This window comes from Macaca nemestrina, chromosome 13, assembly GCF_043159975.1.
Source record: "Macaca nemestrina isolate mMacNem1 chromosome 13, mMacNem.hap1, whole genome shotgun sequence".
Lineage (NCBI taxonomy): Eukaryota > Metazoa > Chordata > Mammalia > Primates > Cercopithecidae > Macaca > Macaca nemestrina.
Window position 1 is genome coordinate 64,274,171 of NC_092137.1, and position 15,327 is coordinate 64,289,497.

Consider the following 15,327-nt stretch of genomic DNA (forward strand, 5'->3'; position numbering starts at 1 on the left):
GCCAGAACCCCACCAAGCAATGAACACACCTGCTGCCCAGACCTCTGTTTCTAAATACTGCCTCCAACTAAAATAAACCAGGACTCTTTGAAGAAATATGTAACTCCAGACATGGAATACAGAAAGAACAAGTCTATCCTGAGCACTCCTGTGTCAGAAAGCAAGATATGCTCAAAGACCAGTAGGACCTATTAAGAGGACAAAGGGCCAAATTAAAAGGGGGTTCCCACGGGCCACATTTGGGACAACTTAAGCATATTTTTCAAAAGTAATAGAGTATAACATATGGAATAAGTAAAAATTAATGGATACATAGAGATACTTAAGGGAGGAAAAAGAGATAAGGAAAGGGGGTGGGGAAAGAAAATCTCCGCTGAAGAATGCCAGTAATAAATATAGAAGGAATGACCAAATTGGAAAATCACCAATTTGCAACCCCCAATGTAAAAGCTAATTCAGGCAAAAATCACCAATGTATGCTAAGGCCATTAGGTAAAAAGTTGTTAAAAACAGAATATTCTCATGGTGCCTAAGTATTACCTCACAGATTACTTAGCAACACAAAGGGGAAAATGTATCTTTAAAATGGAAACCTGGCTGTCACCACCTTAAGTCATTAAACTTAATGTTACTGATAATAGGAGGACAACCTGATATTATGTAATTCATGAAATGACAAAATAGGAAAAAAAAATCATTACCTATGAAATATTCTCTCCAAAAATGTTTAATCCAACCCCATCAAATCTCTAGATCAGGAGTTAAGCTTTATTGTCCTGTGGATTTCTTTTACAGTCTGGTAAAGCTTATGGATGCCTTCTTAGAATAATGTTTTTAAATGCATAAAACACACAAGACTACAATGGACAATTATACTGAAATACAGTTACCATAATAATTGTTTACATTATAACAGTAATATTATTTCTTCTTTTTCAGACAGGGTCTCACTCTGTTACCCAGGCTGGAGTGCAGTGGCACAATCACAGCTCTCTGCAATCTCAACCTACTGGGTGCAAGCGATCCTCCCACCTCAGCCTCCCGAGTAGCTGGGACCACAGGTGCACGCTACTACACCTGGCTAATTTTTGTATTTTTGTAGAGAGGAGGTCTCGCTATGTTGTCCAGGCTGGTCCTGAACTCGTGGGTTCAGGCAGTCCTCCCGCATCAGCCTCCCAAAGTGCTGGTATTACAGGCATGAGCTACCATGCATGCCCAGTCTATTATTGCTTCTTAATACAAATCTAGCAACTACCTTAATTTATAGACAATAAATGAGCATAAATTAAATCTTAAGATATCTGCAGCAATTGAATGTGATATGAGAATACCTGAGATTTCTATTGTTGACAAAGCTACAGGTACTGTAAATGTACTGTCCATACTGTATCCATGAAGGGTTTCTTATACTTATAATTAAAGGAAATGCTAAAATCCAGTTAGAGCAGAGTTTCTTAACCTTGACACTATTGACATTATGAATGGGATAATTCTGTTATCAGGGACTCTCTTGTACCCACCCAGCTGTGACAATCAAAAATGTCTCCAGACATTGCCAAATGTCCAAGGGTTGGGGAAGGAGAAGACAAACTCACCCCAGCTGAGAACCACTGAGTTAGAGATAAGTTAAAATAAAGATGTAATTTTTTCCCCATCTAAAGTTCATAGATTCCCTGAATTCTACAGACCCTACAGAGTCTGTGAACTCAAGGTTCAGTTCTGTTGGCTCTAGACCTACCTTTGAGTTTACAGTAAACAGAAGGAAGTAGGATAGTAAGGTTTAAACCACCATATATGAGGAAACAATGAGACAAATGAAGAGTATGAGATATTCTATTAAGAAATTGGCTTGGATACTTAGTCATTTTAAAAAGGTTGGAAAACTTTAGACTAAAATAAATAAATTACGTGATTATTTACCTGCTTGTTTCCTACCTCTGTCACTATACTGTAAACTTATATTTGTTTCATTCACTTTCCTATACCATACCCAATACAAAGTCTAAGCATTCAGTAAACCACATGACTATTCAATGAATGAATGAGCAAATGAATGAATATCACAGAGAGTGGGTAAAGACACGTAAGCCACTAACACAATACCTCAAAATGTTCACATACATTTCAAATAATCTAAAAATATAAATCCAAAATATATTTTCTTGTTTGTATAACATTACTTGACTTTCTGAAATTTGATTCTAGATCTCCGCCTTCCTTATAAAACGATATACTAGTTAAGAGTATTGGCCATACAATGAGTTAGATCTCTGTCATTTATTAGTTGTGTGACAACTGTCTTACCTTCCTAAGTCTCAGTTTCCTCATTTGTAAAATGGGACAGCAGCAGTATCTTCCTCATTGGAATGTCGTAAGATTTAAATAACTTATGTAAGTTCATAGCATAATACTTGGTACACAGTAGACATTCAATAAAGAATTGCAACAACCGTTATTATAAACATTTTGGTTTTTTTTTTTTTTTTTTTTTTTTTGAGACAGAGTCTCACTCTGTCACCAGGCTAGAGTGCAGTGGCGTAATCTTGGCTCACTGCAACCTCTGCCTCCCAGGTTCAAGCCATTCTCCTGCCTCAGCCTCCTGATTAGCTGGGACTACAGGCGCACACCACCATGCCCAGCTAATTTTTATAATTTTAGTAGAGTCAGGGTTTCACCATATTGGTCAGGCTGGTCTCGAACTCCTGACCTCAGGTGATCCGCCCACCTTGGTCTCCCAAAGTGCTGGGATTACAGGTGTGAGCCACCATGCCCGGCAAACATCTTTTTAAATGGTCAGCAAATATTAACATTTCAACTGTGCCATAGAAAATTTTAAAATAACTACAAACTTTAGGATCCTGATCCTCCTCTTCTGGTGTCTTTTTCTTTGCTTGAGCATTCCTAATCCTGGAGAGAGAGGTGGTGGGTAGGGGGAAATAGAGGGGAAACAGCAAGAACAAATAAACCAATATGGGCAGACATAATTTACTTTCAGAAAAGTCACCAAAGCAAGAAAAATGATCCTCATTGCCATGACACTAAAGGGGGTAAAAAGAATATTGGAAAGTGATAATGAAGCCAGAAAACATGGTGGCCTAGAACAAAAGCAACTTTGATGACAAAAACTGTGCCTGTGGGAGAGAAGAGAGATGAAGAGGTGGTAGGGGAGTGAATGGAAATAATGGTTTGGAAGACATCTGAGTATAGGTCAAAGTTAAGTCCATGGAAGTAGAGTAGATGAGATAAAAATTACAATTTCTGAGTTGGACAAGACTTTAAAAGAATATCTGCCTCAACTTTCTACTTCATATATAAATCCTTTCTATAAGGGGTCTATCTGCCTCTACTTGAAAACTTCAATAATGAAGAATTAACTACTTCAAAAGCAGAGTACTACTGTAAAACAACCATAATTACTTTGGAGAAAAAAAATTCTTGTAGTGAACAGAATCCTGCCTCCCTGAATTTTCCATTACTGCTTCTAGTTCAATTACATTACAGGAATGAATTAGTAGATAACTACAGATAGTCACAGGAAAGTGATATACAAGTGGAGAAAGTGCCAAAGAAGACAGCTAATGAAAGCTCTGAGCAAGGGGTAGGGCAAATCTGTTTAGAGGAAAAGACAATGGCAATCAGAAATACCATCCTTACACAGGGAAGATGTGTCAGGAAGTAAAGTGCAAACAGTAAGTAGCATCAACATGCTGCAAAGAGGTCAAGGAGATTACTAACTTTAGAAAGGATACTGGATTAAGAACGGTTTCAGGACAGTGGTTAGGGAAGAAGCCATCCCACTGAGGTTAAGAAGTGATGAAGTAATAAAGGCAACAGTATCAACATCTCTTTCATGGTAAAAAGAAAAAAAAAAAAAAAAAGAACAAGAGTTGAGCAAGAATCTTTTAGGCAAACGGAGACCTGAGCATATTTGTAGGCAAACAGCAAGAAGTCAACTGAAGGGTGAGATTAAAGAGGAACAAGAGGCCCAGCGCGGTGGCTCATGTCTGTAATTCCAGCACTTTGGGAGGCTGAGGTGGGTGGATCACCTGAGGTCAGGAGTTCAAGATCAGCCTAGCCAACGTGGTGAAACCCCGTCTCTACAAAAAATATGAAAAATTAGCCGGGTGTGGTGGCGGGCACCTGTAATCTCAGCTACTCTGGAGGCTGAGGCACAAGAATTGCTTGAACCCGGGAGGCAGAGGTTGCAATGAGCCGAGATCACGCCACTGCACTCCAGCCTGGGTGACAGAGCGAGACTCTATCTCAAAAAAAAAAAAAAAAAAAGGAACAAGTAAATGGTGGAGAAAGGAGATGGTCAGTTACATACACACAGGAATGGGGTGAGAGGGGATGGGAAAAGGAAAGACAAAGTGAGAAAGAAAGAATATCAAGCCCAGGGACTATAAGGCACCTCAGGTTTATGCCACACCTTGAGAAAGACAAGACTTTGTCAAGCAACAGTGAGAAAATAAGCAGGCTGACCTAGAAAAGTTGCCTCACACCCTATTCCTGTGCCCAATGTGTGAGTAGGAGGAGGAGTGGAATCAGCTGGGACTGCAGGTTCTGAAGGTTCTGTGAAGTGTTAGATCAAGAGTGCAGTAAAAATATGTTATCAATGAAAGAAGGAAGGATGACAGGGAAGAACAAAATGGAAAGACAAGAAGAATTGCATCATCACTAATATCTGACTCTACAGTAAAATACAGTGAACACTATACAGTTCATAATTGCTTACTTTCAGATTTTTGTTCATCTTCAAATTAACCTAGTAAGAAAAACATTTCTGAATGAATCAATGAATCAATGATCTCCATTATATGAATGAAGAAACAAGTTCAAGAGTAACTTGATTTCAGACCATTTAGTGAGTTAACTGTGAAGAGGGAATCTGAATTAAGATTTTCTGATTCTAAGTTCCATGCCTCTGTCTCTGCACCAATAAAAAAAATTTTAAATTATTTCACTACTCCTTCCCACCCATTTCAGGCATCTGGTGCTTTCTTTTTCTGTCTGTCTCCTTATTAGATCAATGACTGAACCAATAATTATTTACTCTCATAACTATCACTTATGTCCATCTTCTGTTGAATGATATAATTAACATCTAATTGTGATAATTTTATAAGACCAGGATTATTCCAAAAGGAAAAAGATATTATACAATTTTTTTTCTTTTTGAGATGGAGTCTCGCTGTGTTGCCCAGGCTGGAGTACAGCAGCAAGATCTCAGTTCACAACAACCTCTGCCTCCCAGGTTCAAGCGATTCTCCTGCCTCAGCCTCCTTAGTAGCTGGGACTATAGGCACCCGGCACCACGCCCAGCTAATTTTTGTATTTTTAGTACAGATGGGATTTCACCACATTGCCCAGGCTGGTCTCAAACTCCTAATCTCAGGTGATCCGCCTGACTCAGCCTCCCAAAGTGCTGAGATTACAGGCGTGAGCCACCACGCCCAGCCTACACTTTCATCAGTGTAATTTACTACATTTTTCTTACCAAAGGAATTAATTTGGCATCTGTAATGGGAGATAAATACACTACTTTGGCCCATCATTTTAGCACTTTCAAGAAAGTCTGAGCCCAAGAAGTTGAGGCTGCAGTGAGCTGTGATGGTGTCACTGCACTCTGACCGAGGCAATGGAGAGAGGCCTTCTCAACAACAACTTCTGAATTCCATATAATTGACCCCTTTTTTTTTTTTTTTTGAGACAGTCTCGCTCTGTCACTCAGGCTGGAGTACAGTGGCGCAATCTCGGCTCACTGCAACCTCCCACTTCTGGATTCAACTGATTCTCCTGCCTCAGCCTCCCAAGAAACTGGGACTACAAGCGCCTGTCACCTTGCCTGGCTAATTTTCGTATTTTCAGTAGAGACGAAATTTCGCATGTTGGCCAGGTTGGTCTCAAACTCCTGACCTCAGGTGATCCGCCCACCTCTGCCTCCCAAAGTGCTGGCATTACAGGCATAAACCACTGCGCCTGGCCCCGTATAATTGACTTATAAATTAATTTTTTTTAATGTCTAATTTGAGAAAACATGGATAAAGTGGAATTTCTTTTTAACACTGGAGCTGGACAGAGCTTTTTTGACATAATTTTGATACAATTTTGGACCTAATTTTTTTTAAAGTCCATACTTGACTGCTATTTTTTTAAAAGCAACAAAAAAATCTCAAATTTCATTTCCCCAAATTTAGAAGTACTGATAATATGCAAGAAAAACTTAACCACACTGTAATGTCCTACCAAAGATCAGTCTGATAGAACTCAGGAGTTTGTTACCATAGTAAAAACTCTGCCCCCTCCTTTCTCCACCACCTTTTCTTGTTCCTCTTTAATCTCATCCTTCAGTTGGTTTCTTGCTGTTTGCCTACAAAATACATCAAATATCTTACATTCTAAGAAGTACTTTCCACAACATTTTTGAAATGTAAGAGTCAATTTCTAGTAAATGGTATAGTTAAGTTTTTCACACTACCTATACACAAATAGCAATATACTTCTACACTATACTTAAGATTTATCATTTGACAAAATCTAGTTTAATCAGAATTTTTAAAAATCCTTAATTTTTTTTAAATGCATATCACATATATTATTGCTCACAAAAATCTCAATATTGAAGGTACAATCTAAACATACTCTCAAGAAATACTAACATTGGGGCTGTTATATAAATAAGAACTTCTATAGTCCTCTTGAGCATTAAAGAAGTATGGAAGAGGCTTAAGGAACCCAGAAAATAAGAACAAAGTTGTAGTAATCTAATTTGCTTTCTCTTTACATCCTCATATAGCATTTACGAGACCCTGTGCTTTGCAGGAAACTCTGAATGCATGCGCTTCCCAAAGTTACTTACTTACTTTTTATTTAGTGACAAGGAACAATAAGAAATAATAGTGACTAGAAGGATAAAAATTATAACAATTTGTAATCTTAAATATTTTTAAATGGCTTATAAAACAAATGCTATTTCATGTGACATCTTTATCAGGAATAAAAATCATAGATGTCCTCATAAAATAATATATAATTTTTAAGTCTAGATAATATTCCAAATAAAAGCAATATCTTTTTTTCCCCAGCACTCATCAGAGAATTATAACATTATAGCAGCCATTAAAATTAAGGGGAGGCCCAGGCGCGGTGGCTCATGCCTGTAATCCCAACACTTTGGGAGGCTGAGGTGGGCAGGTCACAAGGACAGGAGATCCAGACCATCATGGCCAACATGGTGAAACCCTGTCTCTACTAAAATATAAAAAGTTAGCTGGGCGTGGTGGTGCATGCATGTAGTCCCAGTTACTCGGAAGGCTGAGGCAGGGGAATCACTTGAACATGGGAGGGGGAGATGGCAGTGAGCCGTGATTACACCACTGCACTCCAGACTGGCGACATAGCCAGGCTCCGTCTCAAAAGAAAACAAAAAAAAATTGATTAAGGGTCACAGGCCTGGAATATGAATAAACTATACTAAGATAAAATCTGTCTCTAGCATGTAAAAATTCCAACAACAACAAAAAAATAACTTGGATGCTTTCTTACTCCTTTGGGCCATTGATATGACTGTATAACTAGTGAAATTTTTGTCAGTCAAAATGAACCATATTAGACACTTGTATTCTCTTCTTGGTGTCCCAGCCAAATATTAGCAAGATAATCTTAAAATCACTCATTCAGAGTTATTGAATAAATGTCTCAAATATATAAACTATTAGACACTTATTAAGTAACAAAGATGATACTTTCAAGGAATTTTCATTTTAGGGAAAATAAAGCAAAATAGCTAAGAGACATCTGCATTAAGTCAGTAAATAGTTCACAAATAAAAATATTAAATGTTAGTTTAAGGGAAAAGTAAAAACAGGGTTTATGATTACTATAACCTCAAACAAAAAATAAATTAGTATTTTAATTAATCACTGCTTGGCACTACCCTTACATCCCTCCCCACTGGTTGGGTATCATAGCCCTGTTCTACTTTACTAACTTCATTACTTAGCCTTCATCCCCATTACTTTGTCTCCCTTGCATCTCTCCTCCCTCATCCACCTTCAATACAATCTGTCTTTGCTTTTCTCCTGGTTGCAGAACACTGCCAGAAAAAACAGTAAAATATGCTGATTACAAATTTATGAGTTCCAGTCTCCAATGAGCCTCTGATGCTGCTCAGCAATTCTTTCACTTATTTATCTTGAAACACTTCTCTTCTCCATTCCCCACAAGATGTGTAACACTTTCAACACTCTCCTCAAGTCCCCTAGCCTGCCTACTTTCAACAACCCAAGGCTCAAAAAGTAACTGTTAAAAAAAAATTTTAAAAAAAAGCCCCCAGATGTAGTTTTTTCCCTCCATATCCAAATGTATCTAATTATCATCTATACACAACTCCTAACTTTCTGAGATAGAGTATAGGTGTCTACTCTTTTCCAGAGTTAATCCCCTAACAGCTGTTCTTGATCTTACCTCTTCCTGCTTCATCTGGGACCTTTTTCTATTAGTTATTCCCCAATTCTATCTTTGATCTCTTCATCGGCCTATCAAAAAAAAAAAAAGTTCAAGTACCAAATGAAGGCCCTTTCCCTCCTCCCTGCCTCCTCCAGCTACTACATCTTACCTCCCCCCTTCACTGGCAAACCTCTATTCTCTTTTTGGTCTACCTCCTTAGCTGTCTTCCATCTGCACCACTTACTTGGCTCCAGGAAAGGTTAGGAATGACCTGATTTCTACATTCAGTGGCCTATATTCAGAATTTATCTAACCTGACCTCAATGCCCTGAAAAAGTCAAAGAAGGTAATAAAAGCAGAAGGAATGAAAAAGAAAGTCACCATTTGTAATCCTCCAACATAATGACTGATTCAAGCAAGGATCATTAATGGATACCAAAATCACTGGGTAAAAGGTGTCAAGGAATAGGATATTTACATGGCTATTAAGTATCCTCTACAAATTATTTATTAAATAGTAGAGAGATCTGTCAGTCCCACCTTTACCAAGTGATCAAACTTGCATTACCAATAGAGTGACAGCCTGAAATCATGTGCCTCCTGATGTAATACAGCAGTAGAAATACACATCATCTGTGTGGTGGTCTCACCAGAAATGTCTGACTAGAATCTAATTGTGAGGAACAGACCAATTCAGAATGTGGAACATGCTCCAGGACATACAGTCTCTACTTCTCAACAGATAAATCTAAAGAAGAGAGGAAGGCGGTAGGAAACTAGTCCAGACTGGAGGAGACTTAAAGAGACATACCAGCCAAATGCAATGCATTAACCTTGCATGAATCCTGCATTTGAGGGGGGAAAAGCTATAAAGATTTTTGGGATAACTAGGAAGATTTAAGTATAGAGTATACGTCAAATAATGTTATTAAGTAAATACTGATATATATATATATAACATATCTAATACCTATGAATACCACATTACTTATTCTGAATATTATCTGCAACTATTCTACCCTCAAATTACCCCATAAAAATCTTACTGAATAGCTGGGCCTCTGACCACCTCTACCCTTATTTTTATATGATTGTGAAAGAGAAGTGACCAGTTAACAAAATTGTAAGAAATTGGCCGGGCGCGGTGGCTCACACCTGTAATTCCAACACTTTGGGAGGCTGAGGCAGGCGGATCACAAGGTCAGGAGTTTGAGACCTGTCTGACCAACATGGCGAAACCCTGTCTCCACTTAAAACGCAAAAATTAGTCAAGCGCAGTGACGCGCACCTGTAATCCCAGCTACTCAGGAGGGCAAGGCAGGAGATCGCTTGAACCCAGGATGCAAAGGTTGCAGTAAGCCGAGATTGCACCACTTCACTCCAGCCTGGGCAACAGAGTGAGACTATTTTTTTAAATAATAATAATAAAATTGTAAGAAATTATATTTTTGCCCATTCATTTCATGCATTTTAATGAATTCAACTCTAAACGCTACAGCATAACTGTGGACTACTGGACATATAGAAAAATCAAAGTGACTTTTTTGCATAGAAAGATGAAAAATAATTTAAAAAGAAATCTAGAAGGAAATGAGATTTTACAAATGGTGAGTAGGCTTAAAACCCCTATTTCTTCAGTTAAATCCTCACATCTGAAGAATAATTACCACTGGTAGAAAAACCCTTCAAATACACAGGAAGGCAGGCATAGTAAATGAAGACAAAAAGATTACTCCCAAAAAGGGAATTAATCCAAATAACTGTAGCATACTCTTAAAAAGATTAAAACTATTTGTATAAGTCACTTACAACAATTTTAACTCTGAAATAAAATATATATTTTTCAAGTCTTCTCAAATAGCATATTTGAAAACAAGGTAATCTTTTCTTAATAACTTAATTTCACCATTTTAATAATGTTATTTTACTGTGCTATAATGGTGATACTCTCAGGTGCTATAGAAGGAAGTCAGTTTGCCCCTATATTAAGGAGTTTCAGTTTGCCCCTATATTAAGGAGTTTCAAATATTGATACACTATTTTACTAGTTTGTTATCAATATTTGTATTTAGTGCTTCTCTCCTCCCTAGAGAGGCTGTCAGCCATCACTATTCTCCGCCTTACTATCTATATTCCTGCCTTTGACAACCTCTATATTCCTTCCTAGTTTGATTCTTCTGAAGCGAATAACTCTTCTACAGTATGTTATAGTTGACACAGCATCTTAATACATATTACCTCATTTAATAATTCTTACAATAGCCTTGTAATACATGGATTATCACTACCCCTATTTTATAGATGAGAAAACTGAGGCTCAGAAAGAATAACTTGAGTAACTTATCCACAAGGTATGGATGATAAATAGCAAAAGTGATCTCAACTGTCAATTACCTTCTTTCATCAACAAATTAAGCTTGTTAAAAACATTAAATAGTCAAAAGTGGAGCTCATAGGGGAAAAAAAGAGATTCATTATAAGCTTTGAATTTTTCTGGACATTCACAACATACATACATACATACATACATTAAGTTAAACACTTAGCTTACTTCTCCTTTCTTGGTAGTTGAAGCTGCCAGGAAAAAAAAAAAATCACTTCTGGATAAAAGATATGAATATATTCTATTTACAATTTCAAAAACATATGCAAAAATAACTAACAATGCAAAACAATATCCAAATTTGCAGTAAATTAAGTCTATTTTTAGGAAAAAAACGGTTTCTTTTTTCAGATTTGAAGACAACCTAAATATACAAAAGAATATCTGCATTGTGTCATAAATAGATTTCCTTTTATTTTTCCCTCAATTCCTCCTCTTGCAAAGAAATAGTTGCTAGAGGATCTAAGGTGTTAATCTAATTCACCAAACAGTGCCCACTGAGAGTATTTTCCCACCTGGTAGGAATCAAAAACACTAGGTCCTTACCAGAAATCATGCAACCCCTAGGTTTACAATGGTACCATTGACATTTTGAACCGGATAATTTCTTGCAGAGGTGGATGCAATATGTTCTCTGCATTGTAGGGTATTTAGCAACATCTCTAGCCAATAGCATTTCCTTCAGCTATGACAACCAAAAATGTCTCTAGACACTGCCAAATTTCCCTTGGAGGTCAAAACCGTCCTTGCAGAGCAATTGTTTTAGATGTTAGGGCACTGGATATTTGAAAAAGGAAACTTCCAACTGGCCCTGTTAATTATAATTTTTTAAAATGTTTTTTTAAAAAATAAGACATTAATAGTACAAGATACCTAAATAATATATCTGCTATCCTTCCTTAGGTTAAAGCATTTTTAGAGGATTTTGTAACATGGGTTTCATCAATGCAGCTACATATAGTCACTCACTTTTCCCCCCAAGTTGGGGGAATGTCCAGTTCTTTCTCAGCTCTGCTAGCAAAATGTCAAATACATACATATATACAAGAATCTAAACAATTCTAACTTCCAAAGTCCCATTTCTTGCTTTACATGGCCACGCTGTGGTTCTTGAGCCACGCATCCTAGAGATTCAAGCTTCTAATCTCCAGATTTCCTCATCTGGTTGCTGCCAACTAATAGTGAGGTAAGCAGGAAGTAAGCTGATGACCTTTAAGATCTTTTCCAACCCTGATATTCTAATATTCAATGACAAAAATGCCCACTTTTACTTATTGATTCCGACCTGACCAAACCACCTCTTGAGGTTACTGAAGACATTCATGCCTTCTTTCCCCAACTTTATGCTGAATACAACCAAAAAGTATAATATTATTTACAACATCATTTTTAATATTGGTGATCAGTTGCTTATTCCCTAGCTCAGATAAAAAATTTTAACATGCACACTGATTTTAAAGGAAAAGCTTTTCAAAAAGCTATGAGCCCACAGCATTATATGAAAGGCGCACATTGGGTCAATATTGAGATAGAAAGTACACTACTGGTTGCCTAAAGATGGGGCTGGGGTGAAAAGAATGGGGAGTAACTGTTAATGGATACAAGGTTTTTTGAGGGAATGATGAAAATGTTCTAAAATTAGATTATGGTGATGTTTGCACAATTATTTAAATAAACTAAAAACCACTGAATTGTACACTTTTTTTTTTAGATAGAGTCTCACTCTGTCACCCAGGCTAGAGTGCAGTGGTGCCATCTCGGCTCACTGCAATCTCCACCTCCCAGGTTCAAGTGATTCTCCAGCCTCGGCCTCCCCAGTAGCTGGGATGACAGGCGCTCGCCACCATGCCCGGCTAATTTCCCGGCTAATTTTTATATTTTTAATAGAGACGGGGTTTCACCATGTTGGCTAGACTGGTCTCGAACTATGGACCTCAGGTGACCTACTTGCCTAGACTTCTCAAAGTGCTGGGATTACAGGTGTGAGCCACCGAACCCAGCCAAGTTGTACACCTTAAATGGACGTATTTTATGGTATGTTAATTTTATCTCGATAAAGCAGTTTTTAAAAAGTTAAGAGCAGGAAAAAGGAATTGTAATTAACTTTTGTTGATTAAAACAAAGAGTGTGATGGGTTGGGGCTGTGGCTCACACATCTAATCCCAGCACTTTGGGAGGCCGAGGCGGGTGGATCACAAGGTCAGGAGTTTGAGACCAGTCTGGCTAATATGATGAAACCCCGTCTCTACTAAAAATACAAAAATTAGCCAGGCATGGGCACGCCTGTGGTCCCAGCTACTTGGGAGGCTGAGGCAGGAGAATCACCTGAACCCGGTAGGCGGAGGTTGCGGCAAGCTGAGATCGCCCCACTGCACTCCAGTATGGGCGACAGAGCAAGACCACGTCTCAAAAAAAAAAAAAAAAAAAAAAAAAAAAGAATGTGATGAAGAACAAATTCTGCAAAATTTGCCGTTTCATGGGCTATATAGGAATTGACTTTAATTCTGACACAAAAAATTACCTTATCCAGAAATAAATTTTAACCTTCCAAAAAAATAAACATATGCAAAAGTAATCACCTTTTCCTAGTAAACTTTTAGTATTAAATTCTAATTTCAAAAACACTTCAGAAAGCCAAATGCTGTAGTAACAATAGTTCTACAAGAATAAAATATATGAATGTTAACAACAACAAAACAGTGTTTACAATTTGGTTGTGATGCATTCTTTATTTTAAAAACCCATTAAAACATTTTTCATTTATTTAAAAAGCATCCTCAGACTGCCTCTTAGATTGGTAATGTAATAATTCTTAAGTTATCAGAACATAATTTTAAAATAGCCAAATTACAATAAAATTGCAAACTCTACTGTCCCAAACATCAATTACACATACTGATCATTTTTACCCAAACCTATCATGAGCAACGATGATCACTACAAACCATCAACATCCATTTCTAGGAAATCCGATTCTGACTACACTACAAATACAGTCAAACAAACAAATCCCATCATGCCCTCTGTTCCATCATTTAACTGCTTAGAAATCATTTAGGCTCTGAAGGTGCTTTTTCCAATTAACTCTCCTTCGGATTTATAAAAGTGAACGTACATCAAAATCTGCAGTTTAGGTTATCGCAATAACATTTCTCAGTATACTACAAGTAATTTATCATGGTATTACTTAAAGTCGTTTACTATTAAGACTGCCCTGGATTTGACAAATCAGAAATACAGCCAATTAAAAATAAAAACAGTACAATTTAATTCTTCGAAAGTAAGAGCCTCAATAAAGACCAAAAAAATAAAACTGATTAGAAGGAAAAAAATCTTTTTTCGCAACCCTGGTCAGTCAAAATGCTAAAAATACCATCTTGAACTCAACACATGAACAGACCAAATGGCTACTTATAATTGGCAAGCCAAAGTTCCCAAGTCAACGACGGGAGAGCAGAGACGGCAGGGAGGGCCTGCCCTTTCTATCTGTGCAGAGATGGAAGGAGGCAGAACTGAAGAAAATTAATTATTGAACAAATTATTTCAAGCTACATTTTCAAAAGGCAAAAGACTGAGTAACTCTTTGGGTTAGTCTTCCCCGGAGAGAAAAACAAATGTTTAAACGATTCCAATAGAATCCAATAGGACTAGGGGCCTGGCTGGAAAAAGAAAAGGGAAAGTTTGGGGGCAGCGTCTAAGGGGGTGATGGAAGTTCCAAAGCTGGGATCCCAGAAAGAGAGGGGCTAGAGCGGCGTTTGCGGTCGCCGATAGGAGGTAGGGTACACAGCTGCCAGCCCCGATCCCGAAGGGAGAGTGAAAAGGAAAAAAAAAAAAGGAGGTGGCGGAGAGGAGAATGGAAGCTTCAGCGCCGGTCAGTTGTGACCGAAACTCCGTCCGCTTCGGGCTGGGGAGGAGAGCCGAGGGGGTGGGGTCTCGGTCCCTCTCTCCGCAGGAGGTCGGGGTGAGAGTGGGCCGCGACGCGCGGGGGCCGCGGGGCACACCTACCTGCGGGTCCCGGGGCAGCCGCCCTGAGCGAGGCCTAGTGCATCGCCGCCGCCTCCAGCCCTCCACGTCGCACCGAGGCTGCTGCTCCACGGCCGCCGCCGCCCGGCGCCCGGCCGGGCCCGAGCCCGGCTTCCCGCCCCCGCCCCGCGCCCGCTGGCCAGTCGGCCCAGGGAGCACAGGGCCGCCCTCTCGAGCCCAGCTCCACTCGGGGGTGAGAGGCGGCAGCGGCGGCTCCCTCACGTCTCTCCCGGGTGTCCTGTCAGCCAGCAGTTTCCCCCGGGTCCGCAGCGCCGCCTCCGCCGCTGCTGCCGCCGCCTCTCCCACATCCCCGGCCTCCAGGGGAGCCGCCGCCGCCGCGCCACGACCACTGCCTCTGGCGCTTCTGCTCCCGGCTCCACTGCTTTCCCTCACCCCGCCGGCCCAGCCGGCTTGGCCCGGTCGGGTGTGGGGAGACAGCGCCGGAGGCCGCCGCAGCCCCCAGCCCACAATCC

The 15,327-nt window shown here is 39.3% G+C and overlaps 1 protein-coding gene across 3 annotated transcripts in view; it reads right to left on the reverse strand.

The window, feature by feature from the left end:
- Positions 1-15,327, reverse strand: part of LOC105465135 (VPS54 subunit of GARP complex) — a 132,025-nt gene extending 116,698 nt beyond the window's left edge. For 2 of the 3 annotated variants that reach the window (XM_011713405.3, XM_011713404.3), the window contains exon 1: positions 14,837-15,327. The gene's annotated coding sequence lies outside the window, so the exon portion shown is untranslated. The remainder of the gene's footprint in view (positions 1-14,836) is intronic. The other variant, XM_071076804.1, reaches the window with a different exon arrangement.